The following is a 12618-nucleotide window of genomic DNA, read 5'->3' as shown; positions in this document are numbered from 1 at the left end:
TTTTTTTGGTTGCAGCCATCATTGTTGTTTGGCGGGCCCGGGCTGGGGATTCGAACCCCCCACCTTAGGTGTATGTGGCTGGCGCCTTAGCCACTTGAGCCACAGGTGCCAAGCCCTGTGGCGTTTTTAAAAAGCCCCGATTTTTGGAAAGAATGCAAGACAAGCTAGGGAACGGTGGAAGAACAGGAAGGGAATATACAGTTTTCGGCTGCCATGTGGCTATTTCACCAGGATTGGAGTTTTATATTATTTTTGTTAATTTTATAATGTTAAACTTTAATGATAACAAATAATTGTTGAGAACTGATTATCAAAGTTTGCATTGTTGTCAGGCCCCGCCCCCCAGGGCCTGACACCCACCCTCCCCCAATGGTGTCCTGCTTTACCAGTGTTAAAATCTGGTCACCTTACCCTAGGTAGGCAGCAGTAATCCCAATCCAAATAGGAATTGCATCTTGTGGGGTGGGGAGATGTCTGTGAAGTCACCAGTTGGCCAACAACCTGGTAGCCAGTGTGCTTGCCACTCAAAATTTCATGGAATATTTGCTGAATTTTGGATTAGCTAATTGTTGTTGTTGTTTTTTTTTTTTTGTAGAGGAAGAATCTCACTTTATCACCTTCAGTAGAGTGCCGTGGTGTCACACAGCTCACAGTGACCTCCAACTCTTGGGCTCAGGCAATTCTCTTGCCTCAGCCTCCCGAGTAGCTGGGACTACAGGTGCTGGCCACAATGCCCAGCTATTTTTTTTGTTGCAGTTTGGTCGGTGTCGGGTTTGAACCCACCACCCTCGGTATATGGGGCTGGTGCCCTATTCACTGACCAACAGGTGCTGTCCTGTTTTTTTTCTTTTGTTGTTGTTTTTTAGAGACAGATTCTTGCTGTAGTACCTAGGCTGCAGTGCTGTGGTGCAATCATAGCTCAATGCAGCCTCAAACTCCTAAGTTCAAGTAATCCTCCTGCTTCAGTCTCCTGAGTTTCTGGAACTATAGGCATGTGCCACCATGTCCACTTGATTTTTTTTTTTTTGCAGTTTTTGGCTGGGGCTGGGTTTGAACCCACCACCTCTGGTATATAGGGCCAGCACTCTACTTCTTGAGCCACAGGCTCCACACCTCCAGCTGATTTTTTTTTTTTTTTTTGAGACAGAGCCTCAAGCTGTCCTCCTGGGTAGAGTGTCAAGGCATCACAGCTCACAGCAACCTCCAACTCCTGGGCTCTAGCGAGTTTCCTGCCTCAGCCTTCCAGGTAGCTGAGACCACAGGCACCTACCACAACACCCAACTATTTTTTGGTTGCAGCCATCATTGCTGTTTGGCGGGCCTGGGCTGGATTCGAACCCGCCACCTTAGGTGTATGTGGCTGGCGCCTTAGCCACTTGAGCCACAGGTGGTGAGCCCAGCTGATTCTTTTTTAAGAGATTGAATCTTAGTATGTTGCAGAGGCTGGTCTTGAACTCCTGGCCTCAAGCAATTTTTCCCATTGTTTTTTAGATAAATGAAAGTGAAAAATATGAATCCACTTATAAATGAGGGATTAAGTGTCTGTCCACATTCCTTGGTTAAAAATTTTGTGTTGCTCTGCACATCCTGGAATTGCACAGGAACCAACCACCATAGGGACCTGGAGGATATGGTTGAGGTTGCTCCCATTTGGGCAACTGGTCTACAAGGGCACTGACAGAGCCTATTTATTCCCATAGAGGTTGTCATCAATTTCCAATTAGCTGAAGCTTGGCAGGCAGCTTCAGGCTCCAGACTCCAACACAATAATGAAGGCGGAGTCCCTCCTGGAGACAGCATTGAACAAGAATGGATGTCAAATTAGGTTATCCTTGTGGAGGGATGTCCAGTCTTTGGCTGGAGTCTGTTGACTCTATTCTTTGGGCTTATAGGGTGAACTCTGCTAAACCTCTTCCTCTGGCCTGGGGTATAGGGAGTGATTTTTACCTCTAGAGCTGAGTCTCAGAGCTCTGGATCTTCCTACTGGAGGGGGTAGGCAGGAGCTGAGGGATACTGAGGTACACAGCCTGAGGACCCCCCTCCTCCCAGGGTGGGCTGTGTCATCTGTCCACAGGAGATGAGGCAGGGGGTACTGGGAATGGCTGTCCTTTAAAGTTCCAGGGAACTGACCAAACCTGAGTCCCGGCTGCATAGACAGAATGGACCATTAGCAGCAGTAATGGGAAAGAGACCTTCGTTTCTCTAGTTAGAAAGCTGACCGGTGGCAACACGTTCCTGAGCAGTTGCTGGGGTCTGCAGGGAGCAGCCTACTCTCCCTTAATAGGCAAGGCCCCCTGGGAGGATCAGCTTCCCTATTGATTTGCCCTCATCTGTCAGCTGCAAACAGGTTTTTATAAAACCCAAGGAAACATCTGCTGAGAAAAGTGACAGCTGCGATGAAGCATTTCTCTGGGGAGCCTGCACATTTCTCCTTTCCTCCTCCTCCTCCATCGGCTTCTGGGAGGCTCTGAGGTGTGGATAAAGACCAGTCAGAGTGCCCCTCATGGGTAGCCACAGCTGGACCAAGGGGCAAGCCCGGCCCTTTGCCTTCTTGCCCTGGATCCTCTGGAAGGTGAAAACAACCAGGTACCTTGGTTTGCTGGGGACCTAGCAGAGGGGGCCAGGCGTGGGGCTTGTCCTGTTCCACCCTCAGCATCCAGGCCACCACCTTCTTGACTCCCTGAAACCCTCATATTTGATTAGCAGGTCCCACACTAGACAAGGGGAAATGCATGACAGAAATGAAATAAAGGAAGCCTTCAGGAAGCCCTGGGGCCCGAGAACAGGACTGGGATCTACAGCTGTGTGATGGGTGGTGGGTCAAGGGCCACATCTTACAGGCTTTAGCATGGAGGGTACTGAGAGGAGCTGGGTGTGCTTACGGACATGGGGGTGGGATGGGCTTCCCTGCATGTGACTTCCTATCTTTACAGGAGCCCTGCTGGCTAAGCTGGTCATGTAGCAGACCACCATATAGCTTCAAGGGAAGGAGAAGGGAGAGTTGTAAGAAACAGCTGTAACAGCTCCGTAATATGACACCTTGATGATAAGGGCATGGGGAAGGGATTCGGTTTGCCTAACATGAGGGCGCAGAGATGAGATCATCAATGATTGGCAGTCTCTACACCTGTGATGGAGTAGCAGTGGATTCCATCTCTAAGAAGCTGCAGGAAAAGGCAGTGGGGAGTGCTCATTCTTTCACTGACCGTTCACTGACTCGCCTCTCATGCTCTGAAGGCTCCTGCCTGGGGCCTGTCTAAGAAGACTGCTAAGATTTATTTTGATTAAGTCTGTTTCTATCCTTCAAAGACTGTCTCTCTCTCCCTTCTGCTAAGGCGAATAGCCCTTAGGCACCTAAGGGTAATTGTTTCTGAGCAAGATAGCACAGCCTTCAGCCTCTAGATGATAGATAAGTCAGCTGGAGACCTGGCCAGTCCTACTGGACAGGTCAGCACTATATCCATTGTATAGATGGGCAGACAAAGCAGAAGGGTCCCCCCCAGGCTGGTGAAATCATGCTGGAATGGGGGATGTACAGGGAACAGTTCTCTGTTAAATCCCACTCTTTCTGCACTCACAGCCTTATTTAGTGGTTCTTGATCTTCAGAGCCTTGAAGGATCTTGAAGATGATGTATAAAAATGAAACTCCAAGATTATGATTAAAGAGGTGTGGGGTGGGGCGCAAGGATCTGCATTTTAACAGAATGGGGCAGATGGAACCACACTTGGAAAGGCACTGCCTCAGTCCAGCAAAATTAATAAACATTCACAAAGGTCTCCAATTGCTTTAAATTCACTGAGAGGCTTAAGTTAATTAACAAACATTTTCTGAGAGCCTGTAATTATAGTTCTGAATCAGGGACTGCTTCCTGGGTGAGCGACCAGGGCAGCTGCACAAGGTCCTACGCTTGAGGCTTCAATAGTCTGTAGTGGCTGCTCTTGAAATTCTTCACAATTCTATCTTTGAACCTGTGCTTTGTAAATGCAGTCCAGTGGGATGGTGGAGTTTGTGTGTGTGTAGAGGGTCTTGGAGCCTAGACTTCCCACCACCTCCTCTGATGGATTCTTGCCTTGATGTTCCCACCTGGTCCCATGACCGTGACCAACAGCAATCCCAACAGAGTTGAGGGCCCAGGAGGGTAGAGTCAGGGTCTGGCCTGGGCACCTCCCCCCTCAACCTGGTGTCTCCAGCTGGCCATGGTGGCAGTCATCACCCATGGGCTGGCAGTGCCCCTTTATGCCTGGAGGCTGCACGCTGGGGTACCCAGGCTCTTGCACATCCTAGCCCCCAGGTACTGCTGTGTTCTGGTACACAATCTGCGGATCTGAGGTCCATGGGCTGCCCCAGTGGTCCCTGAATGAACTTTGCCAGATTTGGCTTCCTGACCTCTAGAACAGTGGTTCTCAACCTTCCTAATGCTGCAGTGTATTTTCATTGTTAAAAAGGGGTTGTGACCCACAGGTTGAGAACCGCTGCTCTAAAAGTTTACTGCTCCCTGACTTACTGGAAATGAAGGAAACCAGCACTTACTGAACACTAGATCTCTCAGCACCCCCACCCCAAGTCTCATTTGATTTCACTGATAAGAGCCTGGGTCCTGGCACAATGGCACGTGAGTGGTGCTCAAAAAACATAACTGGGAGTAAGTGAATGCATGGCTAAGCTCTTTAAGGTAAATCTATTTCCTGAGTTTTACAGATTAGAAACTGAGGTTTAATGAGACTAAACAACTTAGTCTCTAAGAGATCTAAAACCAGCAAATGACAAAATGTGATTTGAATGCAGGTCAGAACATCCTTTCACTATCTCACAAGTCTGCAGGGTGGGTTACGCACACTGGCTGTGGGGCTCAGGAATGGTTAATGATGCCAACACGGATCTGCTGAGTGCCCATTTGCCCGTGAGTTGGAGTTGCTCCTGGGAATGGGTTCCTGATTGTCCAAGGAGGAGAGAGATTCTGAGTGCAGTGTGAGATCTGTGATCTGAATTTTCACTGGTTCTGCTCTTTTTTTTTTTTTTTTTTTCGCTGTATATAATGTGCATTTTTTTGCCCAGGGTTCTGCTCTTCATGGACCATGTGTCAGTCTAAGGGAAAGAGAAGGCTAAAGGGCCATAGTCACTAAAATTCTCTAATTTATCTGAATGAATTAGGACATTTCCAATTGCTCAAAACAAAAATCTTAACCTCAAATGATCTAAATAATATTTAATATTATTTTATGGAACAGAAAAGTTCAGAGCTAAGCAGGCCTCATGGTGGATGGTGGGCCAATTCTGGAGTTCTTCTTTTTTTTTTTTTAGACAGATTCAACTGCTCAAAGTCCTATGCTTGGTGCAGGACCGTTCTTACTCTGTCACCGTAGGTAGAGTGCTGTGGCATCATCATAACTCAGAGCAACCTCAGATTCCTGGGTTCTAGTGATCCTCTTGCATCAGCTTCCCAGGTAGCTGGGACTACAAGTGGCTGCCACAATACCTGCCTAGTTTTTCTATTATTATTATTATTATTTTGGTAGAGATGGGGTCTCGCTCTTGCTCAGGCTGGTCTTGAACTCCTGAGCTCAGGCAGTCCACTTGCTTTGGCCTCCCAATGTGCTAGGACTACAGGTGTGAACCATTGAGCCTGGCCCAGGACCTGGTTCTTCCATCTCTTACCATATTCTTCTCAGCGTTGCCAGCATCCAGTGGCATCTGAATGGAATTATTGGGACTGGATCAGACTATTCAACTGGAGTGTAAAGGATGTTGGGAGGGTCAACAATGATGTTAGTGCAGAAACAGCCCTGCTTCAGGGCTCTCTGGGAAACATTCCAGACAGAAACTGTCCATCCTGTATTGTCACAAAACATTGCCTTGCTTTGGCTGCCTGAAGGGCCCAGCAGGAAACAGAAGCTGCAATGTGCCTTCACAATGCTTTGTCCTCAGCCAAGTTCCTCAAAGCAACTATCACTGGAGGGGCCTGAACCTGGAAAGTTGGAGAGGGAGGAAAAGGGGCAGTTCAGGCTCAGGACTTGTTTGTTAACACACCTGAGACGTCCTTGGGTAACTGCAGAAATAACTGGTGCCTTCAAGTGGCTAGTATTGAGCGTAACAGATGTGACACGGTGAGCTAGCAACAGTTGGCTGTTCTTCCCAAAGTGATTCTATCTTCCCCAGACATTGGTCATGTGTGCAATGCCGGGGAGAGATGGGTGCGAGAGCCCCCACCATCTAGGCTAGGGGAGGAATTATACAGCTTGGACACACATCCAGGGGAGGCTGGATCAGTTGATCATCTAATGTTAATGTTGGCTGTCCTGGGTGGTGAGATAAGATTGGGAGGCTTTTCTCTTCCCTTTCCTTCCTTACCTTCCTCTCCTTTTCTTGCTTTTTAATAACTTTTTGTACTGCTGAATTTAAAAAATGTTTTATTTGACCAATGTGGTGGCTTGCAACTGTAATCCTAGCACTTTGGGAGGCTAAGGAGAGAGGATTGCTTGAGCCCAGGAATTGGAGGCTGCAGTGAGCCTTGATCACACCACTGCACTCTAGCCTGGGTGACTTTGTTATTTATTTATTTATTTGCAGTTTTTGGCCTGGGGCGGGTTTGAACCTGCCACCTCCAGTATATGGGGCCGGGGCCCCACTCCTTTGAGCCACAGGAGCTATTTGATTTTGTCTCAGAGAGAAAAAAAATGTTTTAGACCAAGCTTGGTGGCTCACACCTGTAATCCTAGCACTCTGGGAAGCAAAAGTAGGTGGATTGCTTCAGCTCAGGAGCTGAAGATCAGCCAGAGCAAGAGTGAGACCCCATCTCTACTAAACATAGAAAAACTAGCTGGATGTTGTGGCGGGCATCTGTAGTCCCAGCTACTTGGGAGGGTGAGGCAAGAGGATTGCTTAAGCCCAGAGTTTGAGGTTGCTGTGAGCTATGATGACACCATGGTACTTGACACCCTTGGTGACAGAATGAAACTCTGTCTCTATTTAAAAAAATAGTTTTAAATTCTTGAATAGATGTTACATCTCATAATTCAAAACTAAAAAATACATTTAAAAGTAAGCGAGTAAGCAACGAGAATCTTCATCTCCATCTGCTCAGTTTCCCTTCAGCCCTCCTTTTTTCCATTATGATGTCTTTTGCCTCAGATCTATAACAACTGGTATATATTTGTGCAGTTTCTTTATGCATATATTATACAAGCAGGTGAAAAAATTTCAATCCCTTCCCTTTTTTTGCACAAACATATTGCCCTGTACCTTGCCTTTTTGACCTAACAATATATCTTGGAGATCTTTATCATTAGAAAGAATGCCGTGTTTGTTTGTTTTTTGAGACAGAGTCTCACTATGTTGCCCTTGGTAGAGTGCCATGGTGTCACAGCTCACAGAGACCTCAAACTCTTGGACTTAAGCAATTCTCTTGCCTTAGCCTCCCAAGTAGCTGGGATTACAGGTGTCTGCCACAACACTCAGCTACTTTTTGGCTGTAGTAGTCATTGTTGTTTGACAGGCCCGGGCTGGATTCGAACCTGCCAGCTCCAATGTATGTGGCAGGTGCCCTAGTGCTGAGCTGTAAGCCCCGAGCCAATACCTTGTTTTTTTTGTATAGCTACTCTTTGCCACAGGGCATAATAACACCGCAATTTAAGAAAATTTGGCTGGGCCTGGTGGCTCATGCCTGTAATTATAGCACTTCCGGAGGCCAAGGTGAGGGAATTGCTTGAGGCCAACCTGAGCAATGTAGTGAGACCCTGTCTCTATAAAAAAGATAGGAAAATCAGCAGGGCAGGGTGGCATGCACCTACAGTTACTGCTACTTGGGAGACTGAGGAAGGAGGATTACTTGAGCCCAGGAGTTTGAGGTTTCAGTGAACTATGATGATGCCCCTGTACTCTAGCCCAGGCAGCAGAGTGAGACTTTGTCTCAGAAAAAAAGCAAAACAAACAAAAAAAAGGAAGAGACTTCAGCTTTGACTATTTTAAAAAACAACAACAAAAAGAATTCTCCTATTGATGGACATTTAGGTTGTTTTCTTCTTTTGTTTTTTGCCTTTACTCGAGCTGTGTAGCAAAAAGGCGGTTTTCATACTTGCTAATCTGAATGATATTGCAGTGAAAAATCTTATCCTTATGTTATTTTGTATATGTACAAGTGTTCCTTTAAGATATATCCCCCAAAGGTTAGTTGCTAAATCAAAGGGCATTTGCAGTTGTAATTTTTATTGATTTGGCAAATTGCCCTCCATAACTGTTGTTCTAATCTGTACTACCATCAAGAATATCCAAGAGTCCCTTTTCCCCACAGCTTTGCCAACAGAATATTTCATCAAATTTTTGGGATTTTGTCAATTTGATAAAGTGTATTTTGGTGTGGTTTTAAAACTATCTTTCTTGAGCTATCATTTTTATACAATAGAATGGTCTCATATTACCATGTTTCCCCGAAAATAAAACACTGTCTTATATTTATTTTTTCTCAAGAAGACACACTTGGGCTTATTTTCTTCCTCTCCCAGCTGAAATGCATGGCGTATCTGCATAGCCACGCCCATCACTAGGTCTTATTATTGGGGTAGGGCTTATATTTAACAAATGCAAAGAAATCCTTCTAGGCTTATATTTTGGGTAGGTCTTATTTTTGGGGAAACACAGTATTTATACAGATCAAAGAATCTTGAATCAATCAAAATACACATTTCCATCATTCCAAAAGGTTTACTCATTCCCTTGCCCAATATAAACTCTCTCCATCCTGTCAGAGGAAATCACTACTCTGATTTCTATTAGTATAAATTAGTTTTGCCTGTTTTAGAATTTCACAGAAATGGCATCATGTGTATTATTCTAAAACTGCCTTCTTTTGCTTAGCATGTTTTTTGAGATTCATTTTGATACTGGAATTTCACTCTTCAGTAGGTCCTTGGTCTCAGGGATTCAAAGAATGAACACACGGACTACAGATCAGTGGCAAGACAAGATTTTTTTTTTTGAAGTTTTTGGCCGGGGCTGGGTTTGAACCAGCCACCTCTGGTATATGGGGCCGGAGCCCTATTCCTTTGAGGCACAGGTGTTACTCGCAAGACAGGATTTTTATTAGAAAATTAGAAAGAAATACAGAAGTAAAAAGCACCAGAGCTTCTTGAAGGGTGAAAGAACTACAGTAGGGAGTCTCTATGTTTAGGTCTTGAGAATTACACTTGGCCAGGACTTGGTAGGTAAAAAACATCTTTTCAGAGTTAATTAGTGCATAACAAAAGAATCCATGTAGTTCTTCCTCTACTGGGGCAAGGTTATCAGGTCTTTTACAGGTTTTGTCTCTGAGAAGGGATTAGGGTGTGTGCTTACCACTCAAGGTGGAATCACCCAGAAAACCATCATCTCAGGCTGCTTTTGTTTTGTTAGAGCCCAGAGGGTGTGTTCTTTTTTTTTTTTTTTGTAGTTTTTTTTGGGGGGGGCTGGGTTTGAACCCACTGACCCTATGGGGTCAGTGCCCTACTCCTTTGAGCCACAGGTGCCGCCCAGAGGGTGTGTTCTGAGCTCACCTGGGCCTAGAGAATGGGTGTCTCTCTGTCCAGCCCTGAGTGGTGGAATCCTGTATCAATTTGTTGAATTGCTTTTTATCGAAGAGTAGTATTCCACTGAATGAATGAATATACCACGTCTTTTTTTTTTTTTTTTGTAGAGACAGAGTCTCACTTTATCACCCTTGGTAGAGTACCGTAGCATCACAGCTCACAGCAACCTCCAGTTCTTGGGCTTAGGCAATTCTCTTGCCTCAGCCTCCCAAGTAGCCGGGACTACAGGCACCCGCTACAACGCCCGGCTATTTTTTTGTTGCAGTTTGGCTGGGGGCGAGTTTGAACCCTCCACCCTTGGTATCTGGAGCCGGCGCCCTACTCACTGAGCCACAGGCACCGCCCTACCAAGTCTTTTTTGTTTGATTTTCATTCACATGTTGATGGACATTTGAGTTGTTTCCAGCTTGGGACCATTATGGGTAAAGCAACTACAAACAATCATCTACAGATTTCTTTGTGTTGATATATTTTCATGGCTCTTCAGTAATTTTCAAGAAGTAGAATTTCTGAGCAATGTGATAAGATATATGTTAACTTGAGGAGAAGCTAGCTTTTTAAAGTGGTTGTACCATTTTCCTCTCGCATCAGCAAAGTATGGCAATGCAATGGTCACATATTCTTGTCAGCATTTAAAATTGCCATTTTTTTGTATTTTGGCCATTCTAGTGGGTGTAGATTTGATTTGCATTTCCCTGACCATTAATGATCTTTCATGTGCTTATTGGCCATTCCTTTTTTTTTCCCCCAGGAGCTGGTATTTATTATCAAAGTCATATTTGATGTCAACGAGATGCCACAACTACAAAAAAAAAAAAAAATTGCTCATATTGCAATCTCAATGCAAACAGTCAAATGGAATCCCAGTCATTAAAAGAGTAATTCAAATTACCCCAAAAGCCACTGAATTTTTTAAATGTCTTTATATATCCAGCCAACAAATTAAAATGGTTAACAAGAAAAAAATACAAATTCAGAGGTCTGGTATGGATGTTTAAAAAAGGCAACTGCTTATGCGTTTCTATCAGTTCGAACATCAGCCTCTTGGCCACTCAGCTTCGTGCCATTCGTCATCCAGCAGGTCCACTCAGCCACCTCTGGAGACTCAAACTTCACCACACCGCACCCCTGGGACTTCCCATTCTCCATCTTGATGTCAGCATACAGCACGTGGCCACATTCATTGAATTTGTCCCTTAGCATCTTCTACGTAAAATCAAATGGGAGATTTCTCACAAATATCTGGTGGGCCTTCCTGGCTACCCCACGAGCATGGCCTCCAGCGCCACCAAAGGAGCCTGCAAAGCTTCCACCAAAGTTGCCACGTTCCATCTTGATGGCACCGCCTCTGCCACCACCACCCATGGCCAGGCCCATGTGCTCAATGCCAGCACCCAAGGCTGGGCCCATGGCGGGGCCCATGCGCCCCAGGCCCATGCGCTCCACACCAGAGCCCATGTGCTCAATGGTTTGGCCCACATGGTTGATGGGAGTGGCCACGTGCTTGAGGCCCAAGCCCATGCCACCGCCCACCCCTCCATGCCAGAGCCAATGTGCTCCATGGTCTGGCCCATACGCTCGATGCTAGAGGCCACGTGGTCGAGGCCCAGTGGGCCTATGAGCTCAATGCCAGAGCCCGTATGCTCAATGGGCCCATGTGGTCCATGACTAGGCCCATGTACTCAATCTGAGAGTCCACACGATCCATGCCTGGCCCAAGCCTGCACCCATGCTCTTCATTCTGGCACCACTAATGCCATCAATACCAGGGCCCATCCTCTAGATTCCAGGGTCACTGCCTCCACCTCCACCTCCTCCTTGCTTTGCAATGATCTCTTCTCTCTTCAGTGCATTATTTAGGATTTCATTTATTCTGCCCATATTCATTCCAGATCCAAAATGGCCATTCATGTTTTCCATGCCATGGTCAAAATGTCCCTCCATGCCTCCCATTTTATTTATTCCAAATCCTATGCCTTCCATTCCCATTCCTGCAGGTCCTAAGTTTCCCATGCCAATGCCTTTATTCAGGTGATTGGCACCAATAGGCTGCCCTCCTGGTTCTAACCCCATATCAATGCCACCAAGACCATGAGGAAGTTGTTGTGGATGCTCAGGAGGGAAAACATCTCCCTTTGTAAGGCCCTCTGGTCCATGTTGACATGCATCGGTCTATCAAATAGCAGTTGGCCATTGAACTTAGATAGAGCTTGCACAGCTTCAATGGACGGTTCAGATGTGACAGTGCCTATTCCACGACTTTTTCCATCTTTATCCTCAAGAACGTCTGCCCACACTACCACACTGGCCATACTAAAAACTTCCTTCAGTTTCTTCCAGCCAACTTTATAATCCAGATTTGCTACAAATACTGTGCTTCCAAGTCTTCCAGCCTGTAATGCGTGGATCATCTCATTTGGGATGTTAGGATTATTTAGGATCCTGGGTGGGATATTAATCATTCCTGGGCCACCTGGTCCCATACCCATCCTGCCAGTCATAGCCATCACCTTTTGCACTGCTCTCCTGGCATGGTCACCATCAGGATCTTCTCTGATTGTCAGTGGTCTTCCACTCAGACTGTGCTTGTGTAGGACTTCTGCAACTTCTTTGACTTTCCTTCAGCATCCATTAAGAGCTCCATGTGTGTTAACTCACCAACTTTTTCTTTAACCAGGTCTTTAAGTGACTGCCATTTCACGTCAAAAGGTCTGTTTGTAATGAAGGCTCTGGATCTTTTAGTTGGATTGGCATATGGCTCAAAATGATTGCTTCCTCTTTTTACGTTTTTCTCCCTCTTCTTCTTCTTCTGAGTAGGTCCTTCTCCTTCCCCCTTAGGGCCTGGAGCCCCATTGCTGCTTGGTGCTCCAGGGGGCTGCTCTCCTCCTGTGTTTTGATCTCTGTCACTGCCATCTCTGCCGCCATTTTCTCCTTGTCTGGGCTTTGTGTCTTATTGGCCATTCCTAATCTTTTGTGATGTGCCTTTTCAAATCTCTTTCCCATTTTTATATTGAGTTATTTGTCTTTTTTTTTTTGAGACAGAGTCTCACTATGTCACT

General features: G+C 45.9%; 1 pseudogene across 1 annotated transcript; it reads right to left on the bottom strand.

Annotated features, from left to right (window-relative positions):
• Positions 1 to 10765: 10765 nt before the first annotated feature.
• Positions 10766 to 12124, bottom strand: LOC100948414 (annotated as a pseudogene). Its single transcript, XR_002773657.1, has 2 exons — positions 12070 to 12124; positions 10766 to 11952 (listed from the first exon to the last, which is right to left on the bottom strand). The product of XR_002773657.1 is annotated as a heterogeneous nuclear ribonucleoprotein M pseudogene (transcript).
• Between the last annotated feature and the right edge of the window lie 494 nt (positions 12125 to 12618).

Source organism: Otolemur garnettii, unplaced genomic scaffold (assembly GCF_000181295.1).
Source record: "Otolemur garnettii isolate 467f Iridium unplaced genomic scaffold, OtoGar3 scaffold00045, whole genome shotgun sequence".
NCBI classification, from domain to species: Eukaryota; Metazoa; Chordata; class Mammalia; order Primates; family Galagidae; genus Otolemur; species Otolemur garnettii.
The sequence above is the reverse complement of the archived record's forward strand: the minus strand, read 5'-3'. Positions and strand labels throughout refer to the sequence as shown.